Source organism: Episyrphus balteatus, chromosome 3 (assembly GCF_945859705.1).
Source record: "Episyrphus balteatus chromosome 3, idEpiBalt1.1, whole genome shotgun sequence".
Classification (NCBI taxonomy): Eukaryota; Metazoa; Arthropoda; class Insecta; order Diptera; family Syrphidae; genus Episyrphus; species Episyrphus balteatus.
The window spans coordinates 11,062,073-11,087,099 of record NC_079136.1 but is presented as its reverse complement, the minus strand read 5'-3'; the positions used below and the strand labels follow the sequence as shown (position 1 = coordinate 11,087,099).

The 25,027-nt window shown below is 29.1% G+C and overlaps 1 protein-coding gene across 4 annotated transcripts in view; it reads left to right on the top strand.

The window, feature by feature from the left end:
* LOC129917192 (ABC transporter G family member 23) overlaps positions 1–25,027 on the top strand; it is a 118,850-nt gene that overhangs the window by 31,591 nt on the left and 62,232 nt on the right. The window contains exon 1 of one of the 4 annotated variants that reach the window (XM_055997583.1): positions 17,360–17,689. The exons of the other annotated variants lie outside the window; for them this stretch is intronic. The gene's annotated coding sequence lies outside the window, so the exon portion shown is untranslated. Of the gene's footprint in view, positions 1–17,359; positions 17,690–25,027 lie in introns of those variants that run through there. 4 annotated transcript variants of the gene reach the window in all.

Here is a 25,027-nt window from a genome sequence, read left to right as displayed (position 1 = left end):
CTCATTGGTGTATTTTTTTGTGTTTGCTTACTGTTTAACAAGTTGAAAATATGCTGAACTGCAACAAAAAAAAAAAAATAAACCAAATTTAACAATTCAAGGTCTGAAAACTGATGTTAAAATAATTTTCATTTTTTAAAGAAAAAAAAAATTTAAATGGAATTAGGTAAGTGACAATAATTATTGTCACTTAATTCCATTTAAAAATTTTTTAATTAATAATTGTTAATAATAATTATTAACTGGTCAAAAACGCGTTTTTTTGGTACTTTTGGCGTTGAATTTAATCACCGTTAAATTTTTCTTTGTTAATAGGAGTTTATAGCGAAAATAGTGATGAGCATAGCTCAAAAACTAGACGTGATTTAATAAATCTGTAAACAGTTTTGAATTCAACACACTCAAATTAATTAAAATCACCTTACAGAGTTCTTGCTCCCGACGTTTTTTGTTTTTTGCCGACCAGTTTAATCAAATATTTCCAAAAATTGACGTGTTAGTGAAATTTTGACTTCGGATTCGGAATCAACACACAAAAATCCTTTAGAAAAGTATGGTTTGGTTCAAGATCTTTTTTCGTTGCCGATCAGTGTAATTTTATTCAATACTTGGTATTGTCTCCTCTAGAGCATATGACAACTTGGAGTCATCTGTTCAGTCCACGAAGTAAATTTGGAAGGTTTTGATGTAACTTTTCTTTCACTCTAGTTTTCAATAGATCAAGACTGCTTGGAGCTGGATTTCGGTCGCGAATTCATCTCTTCAACATTTCCTAGACTTGTTCTATTGAATTCAAGTCCGGATTTCTGTGTTAATCCAAAGCTGGCATATTAAAATCTTGAAGATATTCTCAAACTACTTTAGCATGCATTATCGTGCATCAGACTAAACTGTGGACCAAACCTAGTACACAGTAATCCTGAATTTTGACGACAAAAACTAAAAATTAAGCTTTGTTCCTGAAGGCCTCAGGAATAATAATCCGTTTTTACCAAAATCGGATTAGCTTCTTTTTTTTAAATACCCCCTGTAAACGTGTATTTTTTTCGAGAAAAATTCATATCAACGCAAGGCTCGAGTACGATAACTTAAGCGCCGATAATTGAAAACGGTTTTTTGTAGAGGTATTCAATACAATCATTTTTTTTTGTTTTGGGAGGGAGGGTCTATGCCCCCCTTTTAGGAGGGAGGGGAAATTTTCTAAAAAACTACTACAAAAATTATTAAAAAACAACGGCAACACTAACAGTTATCAGTGATACCTTTTTAAAAAGCTAGAATTGTATACTTAATTTGAGATTTTAAATCAAGTTATTTAAATCAGTTGTTTTCGAACTAATCGATTTCAAAGTCAACATTTGTGAAAAAGAAGTATGAAGAAATACATTGAAAACTATTTTTGTCAAGACTATGGATTTCAATACGGGATAAATCGATAATGTAAACTACCTCCATAAATTCCTTATCAAATACTGAAAACCATATGTTCTTAAGCCTTCTAGCTTTAATAGAGTCGTCACTCAAGTAAAAATTTTACTAAAGTGAACATTTGCTCTTGCGTTTGGCTCACTTAAGCCACTCGTTACGTTAAGAAAACCTAAGGACTTCTTTGATTTTGAAGTAAATGCGTGAGCAAACACTCAGAAAACTCATCTCAGACTTGTGCTTAAGAAAAAATTTTACTTGAGTCACGACTCGAACTTCGCCCTAAGTGACAATATACAGAATTTATTTATCCAAAATAGGTACTGGTTTTTTTTTTAATCTAAGCCCTGATCTTTCAATCGTCTGTTAGACTATCAGAAGAATAAATGTCAGTAGGTATAAAAAAAACTTGTATTCCTAGAAATAAGCTTTAACTGAAATTTATCTGAATATTGAAAAATTGGCCTAAATGAATAAAAAATATTATTTCATGGTAAATAATGTAATTACATCATCATATTTTTATAAGATGACACGTGCTAAACGGTTTTTGTTTTTTTTTAGGTTGAACCTATACCATTTAACTGAAGTGTATTATATATGGAACTGTATTTTTGGTATTTTCATGTTCCATTTAGTTTCTTATTTACGATCAGCAGTTCAGCGGTAATATGCGTTACGTTGTCGGTGAATGATTTGACCAATTTTCGTGCAACATCAGGCAGCATTTATATTCATTTTATTTGTGTTTTTTTTTCGTTTTTTTTTTTTTTTAATTTGGGTACAAGGTCGAGCGACTAGGCCAGGTTAAGTCTGTCTGAATTTATTAACACTTTTAGTTTTTTTTTGTTTTTTTGTTAATTTGAATATTTATATTTATTTATTTTATTTTCATGCATATTTAAATGAGTACAACAAAAGGTTTAAATAAATACAATAACTGTAGCGGATTTTGTCAAAAAATAAAAAAAAATTAAAAAGACATGCCGGAGCCCATCAATTGAATGCCTGAGTTAAGTGTGTAGGGAAGAAGAAAAATTCAATCAAAACAATGATAAGAGTTGCAAATCAGTTTGGATGGTGTGTGGTTGCATAAATTTAACAACATTTTATGTTTCGGAAGCTCATATAACAATCTTGTTATGGAAAATATAAATAAGGTGATGAAGAAATTGGAATCAAGCATGAGCTAGCGGCGAACTTGATTCAAATTGTTTGAATTATTTACACAATTTGATGTAAACTGAGGAAAGGTTTTGTTTCTTACTGAATTCACATACATTTTTTAGTTCTTGAAGCAATTTTTATAGTGGAATAGACATTACATTTTTTTTTTAGATTTTGCTTCATATTTTTTTAAGTTTTATTTAATATTCAATCACTTTTTTTGGGACTAAAAGTCATTCTGCACATTGAAAGCCCTTGTAAGGTTCTTATTAAATTCCAAAGAAAAAAAAAATGAATCTCATCATTTCACGCATTCAATGCAGGTGTTGCAATTTAACGATTCGCAATTAAAAACCTTGTAGATTTTGAAACTCAGCATTTAATGAGGTTTAAATGCACTTGACAGTAAAACAATTTATTCTTTCCGCTTACGGTAGGTCGACGCTGCAATCTGCATTGACTGACATTCATATTGCCACTGTTAATTAGTATCACTCATTTTTAACTTGTATATTTATTATGAATGATTTAGTTTAAGACCTGTTCTTTGTTTTACTTACCCTTAGGGCAAGTTAATGGATTCAAACAAAATTAATTTTATGCTCAAGAGTTTTCTTGTGATTTTAAAATTTCTGTATAAATAGTTGTTAAAATTGTATATAAGGATGACATTTTTTTTAAATTTGAATTATTTTTTTTTTGAAGTGAAAACTTCTTTAGTATCGTAGTGATTTGAAACAAGATGAAACGAAAACGCGACACGACTTGAACTTGTTGTAACTTTTTTGTTTTAATAGATAGATGAATGAAATTTGTACTGTAGATAGGTAATTAAATAAATTATAATTGTACAAAATTTCAATTAATTTCATATTCAAAATTCGGAGATAACGGTAAAAAGATGTTCTTTTCCAACACACGTTATATCTTTTGATCTAGTGCACATAGAAATTTGATTTAACTTTAATACGCATGCTTATAACATAACCTTTTATTTGATATATCACGCATAAAGTTACATGCTCTATGAGTTACACAATCTTAAATTGAAAAAAATTTAAAAATACCTCTGGCGATGACCAGCTACCAGTGTAGGAAGTACCGTAATCTCAGTCTGGAAATTCGACATGGTTGACTTTAAAAAATTCTAACTTCTCTTGAAGACATCTTTGAAATAAAATTTATACATCATTATACAAGGTGAAACAATAAGCTTTCACATGGTATACAATTTTTTATAGGTTGTCAAACAAAAATTTCATCGAGTTTAAAAAATTCTAGCTCTTTTTGTAGATGTCTCATAGACTTGATCGATATATATATTTTGAACTAAGACAATAAGCTTTCAGATGGTGTAAAAAATTTTATAGGTTGTTCGGTAAAAAATGCATTTAATAGCGTGAGAAGATAAAAATATGTGTTTTTTCGCTTTTTTTATGGAAATTGATCGAGTTCAAAAAATTCTAGCTCTTTTTGTAGATGTCTCATAGACCTGATCGATATACAGGGTGTCCCAAAACTAATGGATCAAATGAAATATGCTGATAGGCCAACTTAAGGGCTCTCAGAATTTGGTAACTTGTTCATCCCAAATCCTTACGGTTTTCGATTTAATGTAGTTTTTGTGAAATTTCGAAAAATCCCGACTTTGCATCAGTATTTTGCTTCCTCCGCTCATAATTGATTTTTGTTTTTTACAATTTTTCCACTAAAACATTGCCTAATAATAGGAAATAATTAATTAATGAAAATATTTTTTATTTCATACGCCATTTTGTTGCAAATTAATTAACAGTTTCATGTTTTATAAAAACTCAATTTCTTACTTTTATTTCAGAGCAGCATCCCGAAAAAAATTTGTATGGTGTGATACTGGTTTATTATTTTAAAAACTTGCCGTGTTATTGCAGTTTTCAAAAATGTATAAAAATTTCCAAAGTTGAAATTAGAACGAAAGATATTACAATTTAAATGCAACAAAACAGGGCTTTTCAGAGAAAAATAACAAACAAAAATCGAGACTTTTATTCAAAAAGAAATAAACAAACAACAGTCGAGAAATGTGTTTATTTTTGTTTGTTATTTTTCTCTGAAAAGCCCTGTTTTTTTGCATTTAAATTGTAATATCTTTCGTTCTAATTTCAACTTTGGAAATTTTTATACATTTTTGAAAACTGCAATAACACGGCAAGTTTTTAAAATAATAAACCAGTATCACACCATACAAATTTTTTTCGGGATGCTGCTCTGAAATAAAAGTAAGAAATTGAGTTTTTATAAAACATGAAACTGTTAATTAATTTGCAACAAAATGGCGTATGAAATAAAAAATATTTTGATTAATTAGTTATTTCTTGTTATTAGGCAATGTTTTAGTGAAAGAATTGTAAAAAACAAAAATCAATTATGGGCAGAGGAAGCAAAATACTGTTGCCAAGTCGGGATTTTTCGAAATTTCACAAAAACTGCATTAAATCGAAAACCGTAAGGATTTGGGATGAACAAGTTACCAAATTCTGAGAGCCCTTAAGTTGGCCTATCAGCATATTTCGTTTGATCCATTACTTTTGGGACACCCTGTATATATTTTGAGCTAAGACAACAAGCTTTCAGATGATATAAAATAAAATAGGTTGTCATATAAAAAACATGGATTTGAAGGTGAAAGAATAAAAATAGGTAGATTTTTTTCTATTTTATTTTTTTTTTGCAAGAAAAATGATTTTTTAAGGTTTCACTTCTACCACGTGTTAAGTGCACACATGATTTTTTTTTTTCAAACGGCTATAACAGTTTTTTATTTTTTTCTAGAAATTGATTTTTGTTTTTATGATATCAATACACTTTAAAAAAAAATGGTAATTTCAAATGACTATATAAATTTAATGTTTTAGTTATTTAATTATTATATTAATTTATTCTTTCTATCGATTTAACATCGATTAATTTAATTTTTATTTATTGAAAATTGTAATCGAACGATTCATTTGTATGAAAATTGGTTGAAAATTGAAAATGGTTGGAAAATCTGATACGATTGTTCGAATAATTTGCACTATAAATCGAAACAGAAAAAATGCTTCAGAAGTTGATTCACTTTTATGACTAAATTAATGTATAAAATTGTTTAATAATAACAACAACCTTATGTCAATTATATTTATTTTTTTAATCACAATGAGTATAGAATTTATAGTAATTATATTTTTCTATCATATCTAAATATGATATATTTTTTGTTTTTTGTTAACTTTAATAAAAAATTTTGAGTTATTTCCTTATAACACAAAACGCGTATCATTCATCATTATTAACATCTATACCCACTACCTATGAATCTTTTTTAATTTTAGTTTTTAACCTAAACCTTTTTTATCTCAATTTATCTGAAACCTCTCTTAAAACAAAAAAAAAAAACAACATCACATTGAAATATTCAAGTGCATATTATATCCACAATTGTTATTGCCACACATTATTATTATTAACGTATATGAACATTTATTTCTAATAAAAAAAGGTTAATTACATTTGCTCCTATTTGAATAAACACAAACCTTTTATAAACAATTAAAATGCAACAAAACAAATAAAAACTTATATTTTTGTTAAACTTTAGATCAAGTGTATAAGGTCAGGGAAATAGCTGACGAATATGATTTAGTTATTTAGTAAAAAAAAAAAAAAATAAATAAATAATTTGGGTTTGCATTTTTTTCTGTATTATTTGTTTAACCTTAATTTTTAACTACTCATTCATTTGTTTTAGGTTGGTGGATTTATCACTTTAAAGCCATACCAACAGTCATAAATAAAATACCTATTACATCTATTTAGTAAGTCAAAGTTAAAAATATTTTAAAAATGCTACGCCAGGTGCGAATTATACTTCAATGGCAAAACCATGGAAGCAAGAACATTATTTGACCTGTTTCGTAAGACTTGTTATAAATTAATGCAACTATTTACGAAAAATTAAAACAAAATAAATACAAAAAAACACACCACACAGAAGTGATTTTACAAATTTCTGAAAAAGTTTTGATTAACATACAAATTTACTACAAGACTTGTGTGTAGTAATTAATATAAGTCTAAAACAAGATACGTTTAATGTTTTGTTTCATTTGTAGCAGTGATAATTAATTTTGCATTAAACAATTATCGCAGCAGTCTGGACGTTATGAAATGCAGTATTATTAATAAAATACATATTAAAAACGTAGATTGTTTATTTCGATCTTTAGGCCGTTTGTGAATTGCGTTAAATAGTTAACACCGTGTAAAATTTTTAACACTATTGAGGTGAATAAAAAATGTTCAGCTGTTAAAAATTTATTGGGCTCTTGGACCTGTTTAAATTTGAGTTAAATTGTTTTTGTAGATGGTTTTGTTTTTTTTTTTATAAAAAAGGGATTTCATGGCAGAAAAGAGGCTGAGAAAAATATTAAACAATAGTCTTACAGCTGAAATTTTTTTGTTCACCTCAATAGTGTCAAAAATTTTACACGGTGTTAACTATTTAACGCAATTCACACACGGCCTTAGTACATACAGTGGTGGCAAAATAATTAGAAACATCGTCCTTTGTTTACAAAATGTTATTTTTTACTTACTATAAATACAAAATATTTAACAAATTTTTAGCAAACACAAGTGATGGTATAATCCTTTTATTATTTTAAGAAAAAAAATTTAGAATTTATCCAACAAAAGAAAAATATTGCAAAAAATCTAAAATATAGTCCAATTTTGTGTTTAAATATAACTGAGGAAAAATTACTAAGAAATATCCTGTTTTTGATTTTTAGCATTTACATTTGCCAAACTTGGTCAATTAATTAAACGTACAATTAATAAAAAGGACTATCACCAACTAATTTCTATTAGTTGGTTAATGTGGTTGCAGTCCTCGAAAAATGCCACATGTTCCAAAAAAAAACAATAAAACGTCCTTAACAATATTCCTAACACACCAACCCCTTATATTTTAGAAAAAGAAGGTGCAATAAAGAGAAGATCCTTATAGTAAAACATCAAGCTCTTCAAATACCTCTGTTAAAAATTATTTCTAATATTTTTTATTCATATTAAGAACATACAAACATTTTGAAAAGAAAGAGCGTGTTTCTAATTATTTTTCCACCACTATAGATTAAATTATATACATATCGACGGTTAAACTTCATAACCTCGTAAGTCGTTTTTGCAAGTTTTTCAGAAATCAAAAAACAAAATGTTGTGTTTCTTGTTTTTGTATGGGATCTATCAATACGAGTTTTGTCATTCCTGAAAAATGTCCAGAACAACATTGTTAAGCTGAATATACCAAAAGATAGCTCTGAATTTTCTAAAGTGCTTGCATTAATAATATTTTTTCGAATTTTTAGACTTACGAGGTTATGAAGTTTAACCGTCGATATGTGGATTTTTTGAAACTGAAGAAGTATGTATTACTTCTTTCTTTATTGTTTTTGCTGAAAATAGTTCTGAGTTTTATGTTTATTTTTGATTATTTTTGATTGTATTAAAAAAAAATACAACTCACTTCAATAAAAACAAAAGAATTAAGTGTAAATTGCAAAAATAAAAAAAAAATTGCTACCCGAAATTCGGAAAAATATTTCATTTTCAATAAGGATGAAGGATCAAAAGAATCTATAAACGAATTTGCCTAGAAGAGATGGTGTATACAACTTAAATAATTACATATTTCCGAAAATGAGCTTAAGAAAATTGTAACTGATTTAAATCTTGTAATAATATTAATAAAGACAGGAGCCAAAAATCTAAGGAGGCTATACAATTAATTTTAAGGAAAGGGTTTTTTATGAGCAGATTTTGAACTGAAATTTTATTCGGAGGTACCTTTTGTTTCTTTCACTAAAAAAACAACATTTCACCATAAGGCTAATTTTTTATTTCATTTCCATTACACAATTATCTTTTATGCTAAAGTTTAAAGATGTACAACACGAATCGTTGGGTCTATTCGAATTATTGCAGAATTTATTTACTCCCCGTAAGAAAAAAACCCTACCGCTGAAGAAGTATTATAAAGTCTCTAAATTCTTGATACCTATCTCAACTGTATCGTTATTACCAAATATAATCAAGGTACCCCTTACATTCTTTCCTACCATGATGTTTTTATATTTTTGGTTCGAAACTGAAATTTGACGTAATTGCTGAATTTCAATTGGGTACCATTATTCTTAGGCTTGTCCTCGTTTCAAAACTTCATCCTACTTATTATTAGTAGCCTGTCGACCATGGGAAACTTTTCTGCGAAAACAAGTATCGCGATCGCATAGCTCTAAACTTCATAGTAGTCACCTTAAGCCCAACCAGCACGACAAGGCTTATTAGACCAGTGCCGATAATTTTGGAAAATAAAAAAATTATTAGCAGCATATGGGTGGTTGGAAAATTTAGGATAAATGGTATATGAAAGGAGAAAAATAAATTGCCCACAAACAAATTGGGGGAAAGGTGGGCGAAAAAGTGGGGTGGGTGTCAAAAATCGTGTTTTTTTACGATTTCTGTCAAATGTAGACCTCCTATCGAAAAAAGTTAAATGCAAGAGTTGTAGATAGTAAAAATGTCTACAACTTTTACTCAAACCATTTTTTTGTATAACCTCAAAAGTATTGAGAAAAATGCAAAAATACGATTTTTTTATTTTTTATTTTTATCTTTTACAAAAATAGTTGGATTTTAACAAAACTTGGTCAAAAATTACTTTGTTATTTTTTTTTTTTATCTATTTTAAATGTTTTTTGAGCAAAAAATAATTTTTTGGATTTTTGACGAATCTAATTAAAAAAATATCCTATTTTTCAAACAAATTTTTGATTTTTGAAAAGTTTGGAATACAATTATTAAGCTTAAAATTGTGTATAAAAACTATACTTTTGTTTTAGAAAATATTGAGAAAAATTGAAAAAAACAAAAAAAACTATTTTTAAGATCGATTTTTCGGTAAATGACAGAAATATTGGCGAGGAATAATTTTCCATAGAAACTAAATTATACTTTTCTAATGGCCTTTGACCTTCTTAATTTGAATCTAGTATTAGAATAGCTCTTACGTGAAAAGTTTTTAAGATATTGAAATTTGAACGTCGAAAACTAGTTTTTTGTGATGTTTTGCATGGTAATATCTCAAAAACGTGATGTGATAGAATTTTTCTGACTTTGGATTCGACTTCAGCGCACAAAAAACCATTAGAAAAATATATTTTGATTTCTATAAAAAAAACTTTTTGACTAGTGAAATCGAACAGGGCAGAAAAAATCGAATGCCTTGTCCTAACTTTACCCTAAATACCATCTTACACACCTTTCTTCTTTGTATTTCACAAAAAATGTTATTCATTAAATCTTGCTTGGGTAAATTAATCTACTTTACAGTTTTGCCATAAAAACAATGATATCACTTCTCTAAGAAATATTACTTATTTTTTTAACAAAGCTTTCCCAGAATTATCATAGCATTATCTAAGTCCGAATTGGCTATCTATTTAATTTACCCATCTCACCAACTTCAATTAGCACCTGAGAAAAAGTTGTTAATAAACTCATTGTCCTCCAAAAATACTTTCAACTTACATTTACCGGCTACCGGAAACACATACCAACAATACGAAAAATCCCAGTAATAAAAGAAAATAACTGTACAAACAATCTTCAAGGTTACAATGTTACTCCAAAATTATGTCATGTCTTCACGTGGTTTCTTAACTGTCAGACAAAAGAAAAAACCAAATACAAAAAATTCATCATAAAATTTGTAATTTATAAAGTCACCAAAAACTACAAAGTCATTCATAAAATTTTCTTGCAGAAAAAAAAAATATTATAAATAGTACACATACACCACAGTGTACCATGAAATATCGAACAACGACATTTTGAAACATACTCTCTGGTACGAAAGGGATTAAAAAGAAAAACAAAAGTAAATCCAAACCGATGAAATGAAATATAATTAGATAGCCATTTAGGCCATTAATTCTTGAATTTTGGTTGGTTGGAGTCGACAGTACTCATATTTACAACATAATTGCTTTGTAAAAACTGTTGCAACTTTACCAACTACGAACAACGAACAACCAACACAGCACACACAATGTAATGTTGATGGATGATGATGGTAATTTTTAAGTAATTCATCACAACGAATTAGCGCGAGTTCCCAACAGCAAACTAATTTTTTTTTCGGCCAAAGGAATTTCCTACGTGGGTATGAGGTCAAGGTGAAATAAAAATATGTGACAACAGTTGCATGAACCGTCAACGAACGTCCTATGTGTCATTACTAACAACGATTTAAATTATTTTGACATGCGATCAATTTTTCACCAATTTTGTTGTTGTTGTTGGTGATCGGTCGGCGAAAATTAATAAAACTATGAACTCTTTCTTACCACACACACAATAAAGTCAATAGGGATTTTCTTTAAAAGACTCATATTCATCACGGGAGAGGATTTATTTATTTGGCGCCTTGGTGACATATTGCGAAAATGTTTTCCATAAATTCGGAAATAATATTTGCTCTTTATTGACATCTAATTCTGACAGTTCTGGGTATCAAAGGTCTTAACTTAATAAGCTTATTCTCTTGGTTATACACTGTTTTGTGTATGGCGCCCTTTATGTATGATGTCTTTTTGGCTTCATCCTAACTCCGCTCATGTTAAAAAAAGTGTGTTTGATGGCATTGAAATCGGAAATCAATTGTTAGTCAAATGATGTCGTCGCATTCGAGTCTTACTGTTATAATAATGTGAGTGGGCAGCAAGAGATATAAAATTGAGTCAAATGTTGCAACGATTGGTATTGGTTTGATGCCCCATTTGGCATGGTACTAAATAATTTGGCGCAAACCATTCTTTGCTTACTGCTCGACGACGACCACGAAAGTATGAATTTGTTGACCAATTGAAAATGACGCAGCGCGGGCGGAAGAGAGCAACCATTTATATGAACAATGAATAAACTTCATAGTTAGTTTTTTTTTTTATTTCTCTCTTTGATTTTGTAAAATTGCAGGAGAGGTTTGGGTTTCTTTTTTTGTCAGTTTTGAAGTTCAACGTTTAGCAATTAGTTGTGGGTGATTTTTTTTTTTTAATATTTATGTATGTTGCGTAAAAATATATTGAACTCGATTTTATTATTTTCAATGTTACAAGATTGTTAATCTTTGTAAATTATAGTGCCCTCTGTCAATTAAATGGCATGTTGAGCTTTATTAATCTTATTTGAAATAGTGTTTGTTTTTTTGCGTTAGATTTATTTTTGATCAGTGTGGGTGATCTTAAAGTGATTTGAATATCTCAATTACTTAAGTGATTTATGATACCCTGGAGTTAAATTGGAGAAGGATATATTTGTCTATTTCTCTATTTTTCGCTTTTATATTTGTGGATATATTTTCATTTGGATATTTTTATCGCAATGTGGAGGAAATAAATGGGCGTTTGAAAAAGTTGAAAGTAAGTACTTCTTAGAATTTTTTTTATTCTGTCAAGTTGGCAATGGTAGTGAAAGTTTTCTTTTTAATATTAACACTGAGTGTGGTTTGCTGTTTGTTGAAGTGTAATTTAGCAGAACAGTTCATGAGATAGTATTAGTATTTAAGCTAGTTTTACCAGTAAAGTTATCTATAAATTAAATTCTTAATCAAATATGTACATTTTTTTCATAGAATAAATTTTTTCCATGAAATAAAGTGTGTTTGATTAAGTAATCTCTTATTCAAAAATTTAATTATATTTTGCCAACCGAAAGCGCAGATTTATAAAATGAAAGAAAATTATATTGGTATATCCACAGTAACCAACATACATATTAGGGTGGTCCAATTTTTTGGTTTTTACATTTCGGTTGTTCCCCACTCAAAAATTGGTTGCATATGTGTTTTGTATTACACACGTGAAATTTCAGCTTTTTAGGTGAAGTGTAACTGGACGCTCAACAGGCTCAAAGTTTTTGCTCAGATGCTGGTATAGCTGGGTCCTCATGCCTAGTAATTAACTCTTGTTTTGATTTATCGAGTGAATTAAGTTATGATGTGGTAAAGTTTTTCATAAAAAACCAATAGTTAAGTGATATTTTCACAGATAATAATTTTTGTTCATTTAAATTCGTCTGTAGGTAAGTATTTTTTGCTTAAAGTTATCAAAACAGAATTAATCAATGAAATACGAGCTAGTGACTCAAAACCAAAGAAACGTGAAAATCATTTACTTGGTTGTCGTTAACATGCGTGCTTATCATGTTTAATCCAAATTGCAACCTCAAGCCAAGTCCTAATACGATATAATCAGATATTAAGGGTAAGGTAAGGGTAACAAAGTCTAATATAACAAAGCTGATGAGCGCCCTCTTCCTTTTAGTTTTGAAGGCTAAAACTTTCAGCATATGTTGGTATTGATGTTTGTAGCAAAATAATGGGTGGGGAACTAATGAATTATATGGTTTATTTTTTTGCCTTATAACGTGGACCACACTAATACATATACACATGATTGTACATTACATTCTAAGAAAAAGTGGATCTTGCAATTCGATATGTCTGTCCCTATCTCGTGCTGTAGCCCAAACTTCTAGAGCGATTTTCTATAAAGTTTTAAGTTATGGATTTTGTATAAAGCCTAAAAGAAGAAATTGAAATTTATTTTTATAATCAAAATTAACGGCGTACTTATCACGTGACCAAAAGATTTTTTTTCTCTAAAACGGTTCTAATGATGTTCCTCCTCCTGAAATAAAATAAATACTGTTTGAACTCTTATTAACGCGTAACCGCCATGAAACTGTTGCAAAGTGGGTACCCATAGAAAGTGTAGTCAAAAATAAAATGCTCATAATTAAAATGCACAAAAAACTTCAAAATATTTGGAAAATTAGGTTTCGAATAGTTTTTATGCATTTTTGATTTTTAGATTTTTTAAGAATATTGTTTTCTCAAGTTTGCGAGCCAAAATTGTTGATCAAATCGGGTAGTGTTAATTTTATTTTACTAAATGTCATTCATTTAATATTTTCATAAAACATTTCTTGAAAAAGAATCAAATCAAATTAATACATTTTTTTTCGCGTCAACCCGCCTAACCCGAAAAAAAGAAGAAAACGAAAAAAAAACTTCACTGCTATTTTGAAAGGTAGGACATTATCCTACATTTCAGTACCTCATTTGTAGTGGGAACTCGTGGGAACACCAACTAAATCTCTACTTTACTGCAAACTTATGTAAAAAAAAGTAATACAAATTGCTTCGCTTAATAAAATTCTATTACAATAAGCATTGACATTATTTAAAAATAAAATTAAAGTTTTTCGATATCATTCAAGTTCTTGTTAAAAGTCCAAAATAATTTATTAAAATTTACACTTATTTAACACAAGTTACCTGTATCACATGATTGCAAATAAAAAACACTGAACCCAAAAGCGAAATAATGATTTTTTATATGTTTGAATTGGCTATTATAGATCTACTAACGAAGAAAAAAATAACAAAAATAATAAAAATTATTAAAATTATTTTTATTTTAAGTGGGGTGATTGAATATAATTCAATATAAGTTCAAGTGACCTCAACTCCAAAAATTTTTTTATAAAGCGTCGTACCTGGGCGAAACGCTTTATAAAAAAAAATTTTTGGAGTTGAGGTCACTTGAACTTATATTGAATTATTATAGATCTACGCTGTAGATTTGTTCACTTTTGATTAAAAAGGGATTTGTTGAACGTTATTTGTTGTAGCCTTATTTATCAAATCTTCAAACGCGGAGGGCGAGTACTAAATCTTAATTTTGAGGGCCTAAATTTTAGGGGATTTTTTGTTGGGTATTTCCGGCAAAGAAGGGATTCCAGGCAGTACTTTTTTTTAATTCTTCTTTTAGTCTAAGAGCCGGGAGCAGATTTCTTGCGTGAGAGGTAACCGATTCATATGAATGTCAGAGGTAGTCTGGGTCATGTTGATGACGAATACCTTAGTCTGACTGCATTTATTTGGGGCGTTGTCGAGAAAAAGCTCATCAAAAGTACCATTTTTCTGAAAATCGATTTAGTGAGGGTAACCACATAGTTTTTTCCTATATGAAAAATTGCAATATTTTTGCCCCTCCCCGCCTAAAACTATACGATTTTTGTCTTGCCTGAGTGCAACCTACACGCCTAGGTTTTTTGTTACATCAATTGCAAATTACCCTGTACTTGTAGAACCTTTTTCCTATATAAAAAATTGCAAACTTTTTGAAGTTTTTTTCCTACAGATCGAAAACGGTCTGTCAAATCGAAAAACCGTTAATGTAATAAATGAAGGTAATAAAAAGATCTACAACTTTTACTACAAACTAATTTTTAAAAAGGCTCAAATAAAAGAGATATGACGAAAATAAGAAAATAACCTTTTGACTTACTTCAAAAAAAACCACCCTAACTCTTAAACCAAAGGTTTAATCGAAAAAACTTATTTAACATATTCTGTAGGAAATTAAATTATCTTCAAGATTTTTTTCTGCTAGGTCCAATAACACGCGAGTTATGTGAAAAAGTAAAATAAATAAATTTTCAGAAAAACTGCATTTTCGGGACCGTCTGCCGGGGGTTTGGCCCCACTCAAAATGTCTGCCATGGGTGTTTTTGTTATCAGGGAGTCCACCGCTACAGGATGCGATTAATTTTAGGTGGTTACCCCAAAGTCTAAAAACGCCAAAAAAATGCATTTTCGGGAAAGTCTACCGCGGTTTTGGCCCCACTTAAAATGTCTGCCATTGGTATATTTGTTATCAGTGAGTATGTGGCGTTGGTTATCTATAAATTTTAAGTGGTTACCCTCACTAAATCGATTTTCAGAAAAATGGTACTTTTCATGCGCTTTTTCTCAACAACGCCCCAAATAAATGCAGGCAGACTAAGGTATTCGTCATCACTTCACCATGACCCAGACTACCTCTGACATTCATATGAATCGGTTACCTCTCACGTAAGAAATCTGCTCCCGGCTCTCGGTCTATTTTACTCGAAACTCAACGGTCAGATTTTTTTTCATTCCCTTTTCTTTTTCGCATGTCTCTATCAAAAGCAACTTCTACTCGGTTTTGATGTTTATAATTTTTCAAAAAGAAAGAAAGAATTTTTTAATTGATACCTCGTCAAGCCTTAGTTGATTTTATTCAAAATAAGTTTATTGGTCTTTTTTACAATCCTACGAATAAAATTATGTTTATACAAAAATTTAATACTTTATATTTTTTTTACTTTCAGGTAAGTCAAACAAAAAGTGATGATTTGAAAAATGGTAAATATTAAAATTGGTTGATGAATGAAACTTTTACAATTTTTTGTAATAATTATAAATAGACTTTAATAATGCATCACTTGTCCGCAAAAGTATTGACGCATTATAGGTAGAGCTACGAAATAATTGAGTTTTTTTTTTTTAAATAATTATCCGTAGATTTATTTGAATTATATAAGTAAACTTCCATTTTTGCGGTTGACAACAAAAATTTAAGAAGATGCTTCCCGGATTGTTATTAAAGTCTCGCATACCCATCCACTTAAAAACTAAAATCCATCTTAACTTTAAACTAGATTTTAACAACGAACAACATCTCACCCTTAAGTAAGCAGCCATTTATTGATATTTACATTTTATAAACAAACTTAAAACAAATCAATATACAAATCCACAATCGAACGATAAAGTTAATGGGAGGACAAAAAGCTTATTTGCTTAAAATTGAGAAATATACTTTTTTTATGTCTATGTGATATAAAGCTATAAGAGTTAGTATCTATTTGTTGATTTTAAATAAAACCTACTCAATTGGTAGTATTGAGACACCTTTTTTTTCTCACAAATACTATCACAATAAAACCATATAAATAACGTATTAGCAAAACGTATTACATATTTGTGACTATAATTTTTTTCCTATTTGTGTTGGAGTGGTAAGGTAACCTGGTGTCTTACTGTCTTTCTTTGTTGTGTCTTGACCAAACAAAATAGAGTAAACTCACCACTCATTCAAATATTCACCTCAGCTTATACTGTCTTATAGAGGTGAATTGAATGAGTGTATAGCTGTATAGTGGATAAAGTTGAAAAACAAAATTTTCCATTTCGATTTCTGTTGCGTTTACGTTTTTCCAACGATTGCATGCGATACGATCCAATCCGGTCCGGTCCATCTGTAAGTTTACGTATATCTCTGTCATCATCATTCGTCACCATAGTCTGTATATAGTTAGCAAGTATAGATACACAAAAGTATAAGACTGCAACTTGTTGGCCATAAAGACGTAACATTACGTACGAAATCAGATTCAGATATTCAGAGCCGTCGCTTATAGATACCCTCTAAACCACACCGACCGAGCCAAGCGAGCGACCGTTGTCGTCGCTTAGTGTTGCCTCATTGCTTTTTGCTTACTTATGCGCGCTATAGTATCTGTAACCAGCACAAGCCGCAGCAGCAAGTCAAGTCTACCACTTAGGGATAGAAGCTAGCTTCCAAGTCGGTCGAGTTAGTACATCTTGGACTTTTGTACGTTTAGCATGTCCAAGACGAGTTAAAGATTTTAATTTTTGTTTTATAATTTTTTTTTCGGCGAATTCATCTATTGGATAATTTAGTTTGAAATTTTTTAAACTTTATACTGTCTTTTTGATTTTGCGTTTCTTTTATTTTGTGTTTGTTTTTAGTGTTCGAAATTGTATTTTTTATTACATTTTTGTGTTTTTTTCTTTACACTTCTTTTGGATTTACCAAACAAAATAAACAAAAAAAAAGCATAGAGCTATATTGGATTACCAACGGTCAGTTAATTTCGAAATCAAATTTTTTGTTATAAAACCGTGTTGTTAGTGGCCAAACGAGACCAAGGTCAATGAAAAATATTTGAAATAGTTTTTCTGGTGTTAAAAAGTGGTGAAGTTTTTTTGGTTCTTTTATTTAAAAAAAAATTAGAAACGAAAAAAAAACAAACAAACAAACAAGAGTGGATATTATTTTCTGTGGATACATTACATTCCTGTTATACAACGAAATTTGCTCAAAACAATTAGATTCAAAGTGTAAGTGAATATTTACTTTTTACTTTAAAATTAACAGTATCTTCCGATTTCTTAAATTGTGCACATAGAATCTTATTTTTAAATAAATGTCCTCAAAAAACTTCTAAACTGATTAAACTAGGATTAAAGAGTCTAAGTTCCAGCTAGATTCTATTTAAGTTATTCCAATTAACTTTATCACAATAAAAGGACACGACAATTCTTTCATTTTTGTATAGGTTTTTCTTGAAAAGGTAAACCTTTATTTTAGCAATTGGAAAAATTTAAAGGATAACAAATAAAAGTCAATGAAATATTTTTTAAAAATAAAATGTTCTATGCATCTTTAAAGACTTTCGAGAAAAATATTTTTGCAATGTCCATAAAACATGGATAGAATAATTACACACGAAAACGATTGAATGCAAACGTTCGTTTCCTTGACTTCAATTCTCAATTAAGCTATTCTCCTATTTAAAAATGTTCCTGAAATTCTTACCTTACCTAACCTTACCCACATCTGTGGGAAGCTTCAACTGAACAATTGAATTTAGTTTTAAGTTCCTATATGTCTTGGTTCTTCAAAAAAACGTTACTCCATATATATATATTTGCTTACAACTAATATTCTTTTAACTTAGACAGCATGTTTTACGAAAGCTTAGGTCAAAAAATAATAGTAGGTAACATCTGGCTCAAGAGGTATTTGTGTTCAGTCAATAAAATGTTTACTGCCATACCACGTGTAATACTTAAAAATATATTGAACTACTGGCCTTTATATTGGGGGACAAAGTTTTTTGAGATCTCGTTAATTTTAACAGTAAGAAGCCAGTTCAGAAAAGTGTTTCCACTTATGTAATATCCAGTTAAAAGTTTCTTTTTGAAAAATAAATTCTATAAAGCATTTGAAAAACTTATCCATTGTTTTTTTTTTTTAATTTTATATCCTCAAGATTTTATTTCATTAATTATTTCATTAGCTGAAACTAATCGAATACCATTTGATTTGGCTGAAAGGGAATCAGAATTAGAATCAGGATTTAATGTTGAATATAGAAGAGAAAGGGGTTCAAAGTGCTCAAAAATTTAAACAAAATATGGCAAAGAGAATTATCCACAAATTGGGTGATCTAACTTGACCTAAAAATAATCTTCTGAAATTTGCTTGTACCACTCATAAATTTTCACTGATTGTAAAACATCTAAATACCAAAAATCAGCCTCTTACACATTTTTTCCTTCCTTTGTTTTTTTTTTGTCTTTTCTTAATAAGTATTTATTCTTTTTAATTTTACAAAAATTTCATAAATTTTCACTGATTGTAAAACATCTAAATACCAAAAATCAGCCTCTTACACATTTTTTCCTTCCTTTGTTTTTTTTTGTCTTTTCTTAATAAGTATTTATTCTTTTTAATTTTACAAAAATTTGAAACAAATCAAAATTTCGGCAGTTGTACTAATTTTGTATTTTTGGATGTAGAATTTTTTTTTTTTTTTGAGAAATACATTTAAGCATGTTTGTAGTTGAAAAATTTTACTGTAGAAAATGGATATTTTGAAAAATTGGACCAATACTTACAAAACAACTTCAAGTCTAAATTTTCCTCAAAATTATCAGTAAAAAAGCAATGATTTTCTTAGTTTCTGTCAAAAATAAACAAGTTGATAATCTTGAGAACACATTTACCTGAAACATTTTCTTTCTTATTGTAATTAAATATCCAATATGTGTTTTATATTGCAACACTGTTTATTTTAATGATTTTTTCAACAAATTTCCCATTTGTTTCAGATCTATTTCAAAGTAATGTAGGTGCTGTACAACAATCTAGATCATGAATCTAATCACTCTATATAGCCACCTTATAATTATTATACTATGTGTTGTGTGGTCTCTGTGTTGTAAGCAGATACTTATTTTTTTTTGTTTGTCATTCAAATAGTCATTATAATTATACAGTGATTTGAAATTAGTTACCGGTAATTAAAATGTATAGTTAGAAGGTATAGGTAATTAATGAAACTAACATTCATGCATTTGTTATTGATAGATAGAATAAAATCGTTTTTAAATTGACAGGATCAGTGCAAAGCTAAACTAAGAGGATTAAATATATTGAAGTGCAATCAAGTTTGGCTCAAGTTGTTTACCCTTGTCTATTATAATTTCTCTCAAAAATGAAATGACATAAAATGATACAACAAAAAAAGAAATAAAAAAAAAAAAATTACAAGAAAAAACCTTGATGATCAAGTCGATGAATTTATAGAAAATAACAGTGGTGGATTAACTTATTTAGATCCTGTATACAGGGTTTCATCCACTCACCGCCACAGATGATTAACAAGGGTTCATTTCTAAAAAAAACTTATGTGGTTGTTTCTAATTCTAATTTGCATTCTTCAACCCAACAACACAAAATTTATCGGAGAACAATTTTTTGGTATAACACTACGCTAACCAATAAATCACCATTATCTATAAAACAATCTTTAAAATTGAAGGCTCATCTGAGGGTTCCATTCTGGATGTAGGACCTTATATCAACTGAATATTTCGCCCCCAATCCATCGTCTTAGATAGGTATACCTATAGCTTTGATGCCTCCATAACAAATCCGCTGATGAAGAGATCACTTACACTGTCTATAATGACATCTGCACATTAAAGGAAATAAAGAAGAACATTAGGTGACCTAATTTCTAGCAAGAACCAATGTGTTTGTTTGTTTTTTGTGTTTAGTTTCCGTATTATGTTGTGTTTGTGGGACGAATGCAGAAAATACAATAAAATGGCTTAGTTTGAAGAAAAAGTATGTCACTATATTATGTGGTTGATGGTTTACAATTTAATAAAAAAATAAAACTAAAAGTTGTGGTTTTGTGCATTTGTCTAGTGACTTCCTGGATTTAATACTTTTTAAGACCTTGTATTTATTTGTAATGGCAAAAAAACAGATTAATGTTGCACTTTCAAATCAGTGGGTTCTAAAACTAAAAGTGATTATAAACATCTTGGCTGTGTACTTTCATGTTATAGGTTTTCTAAATGCGCTTTTAAGACATTCCACTCAACAATTTTGTGAAAATTTAGTTTAGTGTAGGTAATAGTGTTTTCTAACCTAAAATAAATAAGATATTGAAAACGCACAAACATGAGTCTTCTTAGTAAAATTTAAATTTATTTTTATTTTCAATTTTTGAACAAGCACAAATGCAAATCATTACATAATTCCATTTTTTGCCTACGTGCTGTACATCTTGTCATGCCAATTTAATAGGAAATAAAAGCCTACTACGATATAAAAGTGTGTTTCAGTCAACACTTTGAACGAACCAATATGTAAATCGATATAAAGATTAAAATCTGTTTTTATTTAATAAAAATAATAGACTTGACCTTCAGGTTTATTTTTATTTTAAATATATTTACAATTCAGGTAATAATTGCTCGAAAACATTTCAACATTTATATTTTTAGCCTTCAATTTGTTTATTTATTTTATTTATTCAAAGTTGAAAGACCTTTGCAAGACGAACTGACAAAATTTCATTGAAATACAATTTTGTTATTAAAGAAAAAATTATAATTTTTTATCTTTAAGTTTTTGATTTTGGTTTAAAACATCCTTTCAATAAAATAATGAACTTTAAAAACTGTGAGGCGGAAAAAAACTTTTGAAACACTTGCTGTAAGCAGAAATATTGCATAAGAAGTAATACTTAATGCTTAAAGCGGGCCAAATTATAGTCATAGCAAAATTCGTTAATCTACCAGCTTTTTTAAATACTTTTATCTACTCACATAAAAAAAATATATTTAAATTTTCAAATTTGTTTAAGTTGATTCAATTTAAAAGTTTAACTGAGCCTCAATAGCCCAGTCATTTTAGTCATTTTTAAGCCCAATCTGCGGAAAAATTCCTACTGGGCTGAATTTTGGTATACAGCTTAATGACGGCTTTGTTATGAAGATGTGAAAAATCGACATTGATATCGTGTCCGCGTTAAGAGTTATAGGGGTCAAAAGGTCACAAAAACTGGTTTTTCACGATTTTCAGCAAAACGGTAAGTCTTATCAAAAAATTTTCAATGCAAGAATTGTAGACCAGATTATTATATATAAAAAGTGTCATGACACTTTTTTTCCTAAGACCCACCGTTTCTTAGGTATAACGATTCAAAAAGTTGAAGTTTAGTTGTAATCGTCATAATCCTATTCCTGAAAAAAAAACTCCTAACTGAAAAGTTCCTGAAATTTCATTATTTTTTTAGCTTGAATTTCGTTCCTCAACTGTTAAGAATATGGGGAAACCAAAAAAAAAATGAAAATTTTCGCCATTTTTCCGATTGGGGCCCTTCTCCCGAAACCATTTCCCTGGGAATTTTTGTTTAGAATATGTCTGAAAATATACAGGGTGTGCAATAGAGAATGAACAACCCTAAAACGGCTTATAGCTACACTTATGATTGTTCTAAAAACAGATAGAAAAAAGTTCTATCGCAACCAGTTCATAAAATATGGATTTTTTTTCGTTCAGTGTATTTTAAATTTTATCATCTTATGTTTTCGTTCACTACAACCACGAATGAATGAATTTTATTTATTTCTTTTTTTTATAATTTTCTACAATAATTGGATGATTACATAAACGCTTTAGAAACTGCAAAGCTATTGCACATTTTCGTAAAAAAAATTTTGAAATCTGTTTTTTGATGCAAAATGTAAAAAAAGTATTTTATGAAAAATTTTAAACACCTGTGGTATAAAATAAATCTATAGAAACCTAGGTGGCCAACTTTCTTAAAAATATTCTGGTATAAGGAGAATATTTTTAAGAAAGATGGCCACCTAGGTTTCTATAGATTTATTTTATACCACAGGTGTTTAAAATTTTTCATAAAATACTTTTTTTACATTTTGCATCAAAAAACAGATTTCAAAATTTTTTTTACGAAAATGTGCAATAGCTTTGCAGTTTCTAAAGCGTTTATGTACTCATCCAATTACTGTAGAAAATTATAAAAAAAAGAAATAAATAAAATTCATTCATTCGTGGTTGTAGTGAACGAAAACATAAGATGATAAAATTTAAAATACACTGAACGAAAAAAAGTCCATATTTTATGAACTGGTTGCGATAGAACTTTTTTCTATCTGTTTTTAGAACAATCATAAGTGTAGCTTTAAGCCGTTTTAGGGTTGTTCATTCTCTATTGCACACCCTGTATATTTTCAGACATATTCTAAACAAAAATTCCCAGGGAAATGGTTTCGGGAGAAGGGCCCCAATCGGAAAAATGGCGAAAATTTCCATTTTTTTGTTGGTTTCCCCATATTCTTAACAGTTGAAGAACGAAATTCAAGCTAAAAAAATAATGAAATTTCAGGAACTTTTCAGTTAGGAGTTTTTTTTCAGGAATAGGATTATGACGATTACAACTAAACTTCAACTTTTTGAATCGTTATACCTAAGAAACGGTGGGTCTTAGGAAAAAAAGTGTCATGACACTTTTTATATATAATAATCTGGTCTACAATTCTTGCATTGAAAATTTTTTGATAAGACTTACCGTTTTGCTGAAAATCGTGAAAAACCAGTTTTTGTGACCTTTTGACCCCTATAACTCTTAACGCGGACACGATATCAATGTCGATTTTTCACATCTTCATAACAAAGCCGTCATTAAGCTGTATACTAAAATTCAGCCCAGTAGGAATTTTTCCGCAGATAAAACCTAAAATTACTGGACTATCAACTCCAATGCATTTCGCTCAGGTATGACAGGTTTTTCCTTTTGTTTGTTTAAGTCGTTTCAACTAAAAAGATTTCTAAATAATTTGAATTGATTTCCTTTTTTAAGAAAATCTTTTAATACGCACATAGAAATTATTTGGAATATTTTCATTTGTAGTCATTTTTTTAAAGAAAAAAATTCTTTTCAAAATGATACGAAGTTCACTTTAAACTAAACGGATTAATATTTTGGCGTATTCCGCTTATTTATATAAGAAATCTTATTGTTTTGAGAAAATAGGTTTTAATGTGACCATTTTTATTTAAGAGTGCCTTATTTTTTCCGTGCACAAATTTAAGAAATCGAAAATCCGTAAGGTTTTCTTTATAAGACTTGACGTAGCTTATTCTTATTGGAATCATCATCTTTAATAGATTGACATTTGTTGTCATCTTCTATCGAATCTGGATTCAGATTTAGTATTATGTGTCGTTTTGAACTAAAGATGTGTCCATCCGAAAAGGTTTTACAAAGTGCTGCCGTTCCATGTTATTCGGAGCTCGTTGGATACTTTTCTCCACAAATTCTCCAGAAAACCAATCTTATTAAATTTCTCTGAGGTCTAAACGAGTACCTACAAACAAAAATTCCTTTCAAACCCCTCTCTATTTTCCTAATGCTCGTACTGTGTTCACCATATTAAGGGTAGACTAATCCCTTTAGTGTGCGCTTATTGTAAAAAAAAAAAAATAATGTTAGTCTTTTGTTTAACAAAGGTTACTGTAAAATTCTTACTTTAATGGACTTACTGACTTTGCAGGTTTAAGAACTATTGAGTTTTTTTTTTGAAAAAAGGCTGAAGGCCTGTCTTGTGAACTGAGCTAAGGCTGGATGCATGAGATGAAAGGCATACACATTGTGTGATATAAAAGATCTAATTTTACTATGGATAAAAACTTTTTTTTTTTAAACTATTAATTTGTCAAATATCTCTTTAATCAATCCAAAAAGATAATTTTTTATACAAAAATAAACAACCAGTGCCATCTTAATGAAGGAGAATACCTTAGGATCTGTCCTCCGAATTTTGCAATACCAACTGAGTCAGTCGTTTTTTTTTTTTTTTCTTTTTTTTTATGTTTGTTACCGCATAACTTTGGACAGAGTGAATCAATTTTGATAATTCTTTTTGTATTGGAAAGCTGGTCCCATTTCAATTTCTTTCAGTTTAAGCCATAGGAACTATTAGAAAAACCATAAAACCCCGTTTTGAATCATGGAAGTCGTTTTTGTTTTTTTTTCATAAAAATGATTATCAGATCTTCATAGTTCTTACACTGATTTTTTTAAAAAGCCTAATCAAAAAACCGCATTTATTTAATGGATTCAGTTTATAAATACACAAATACAGTCATGGTAGACAGATTAAAGTAATATGAAAAAGGGTCACTGGGGTGTATGTGTAACATTTTTTTTTATCCAAACAGATTTTGGAAAAATTCACAATATTACAAAATAAGTAAATATATACCTATATATATAAATTAGAGCTGTAAAATAGAATACCGGTAATTAATGAATCTTTCATTTCTAGTATAGTGTTGGAAATATTTTC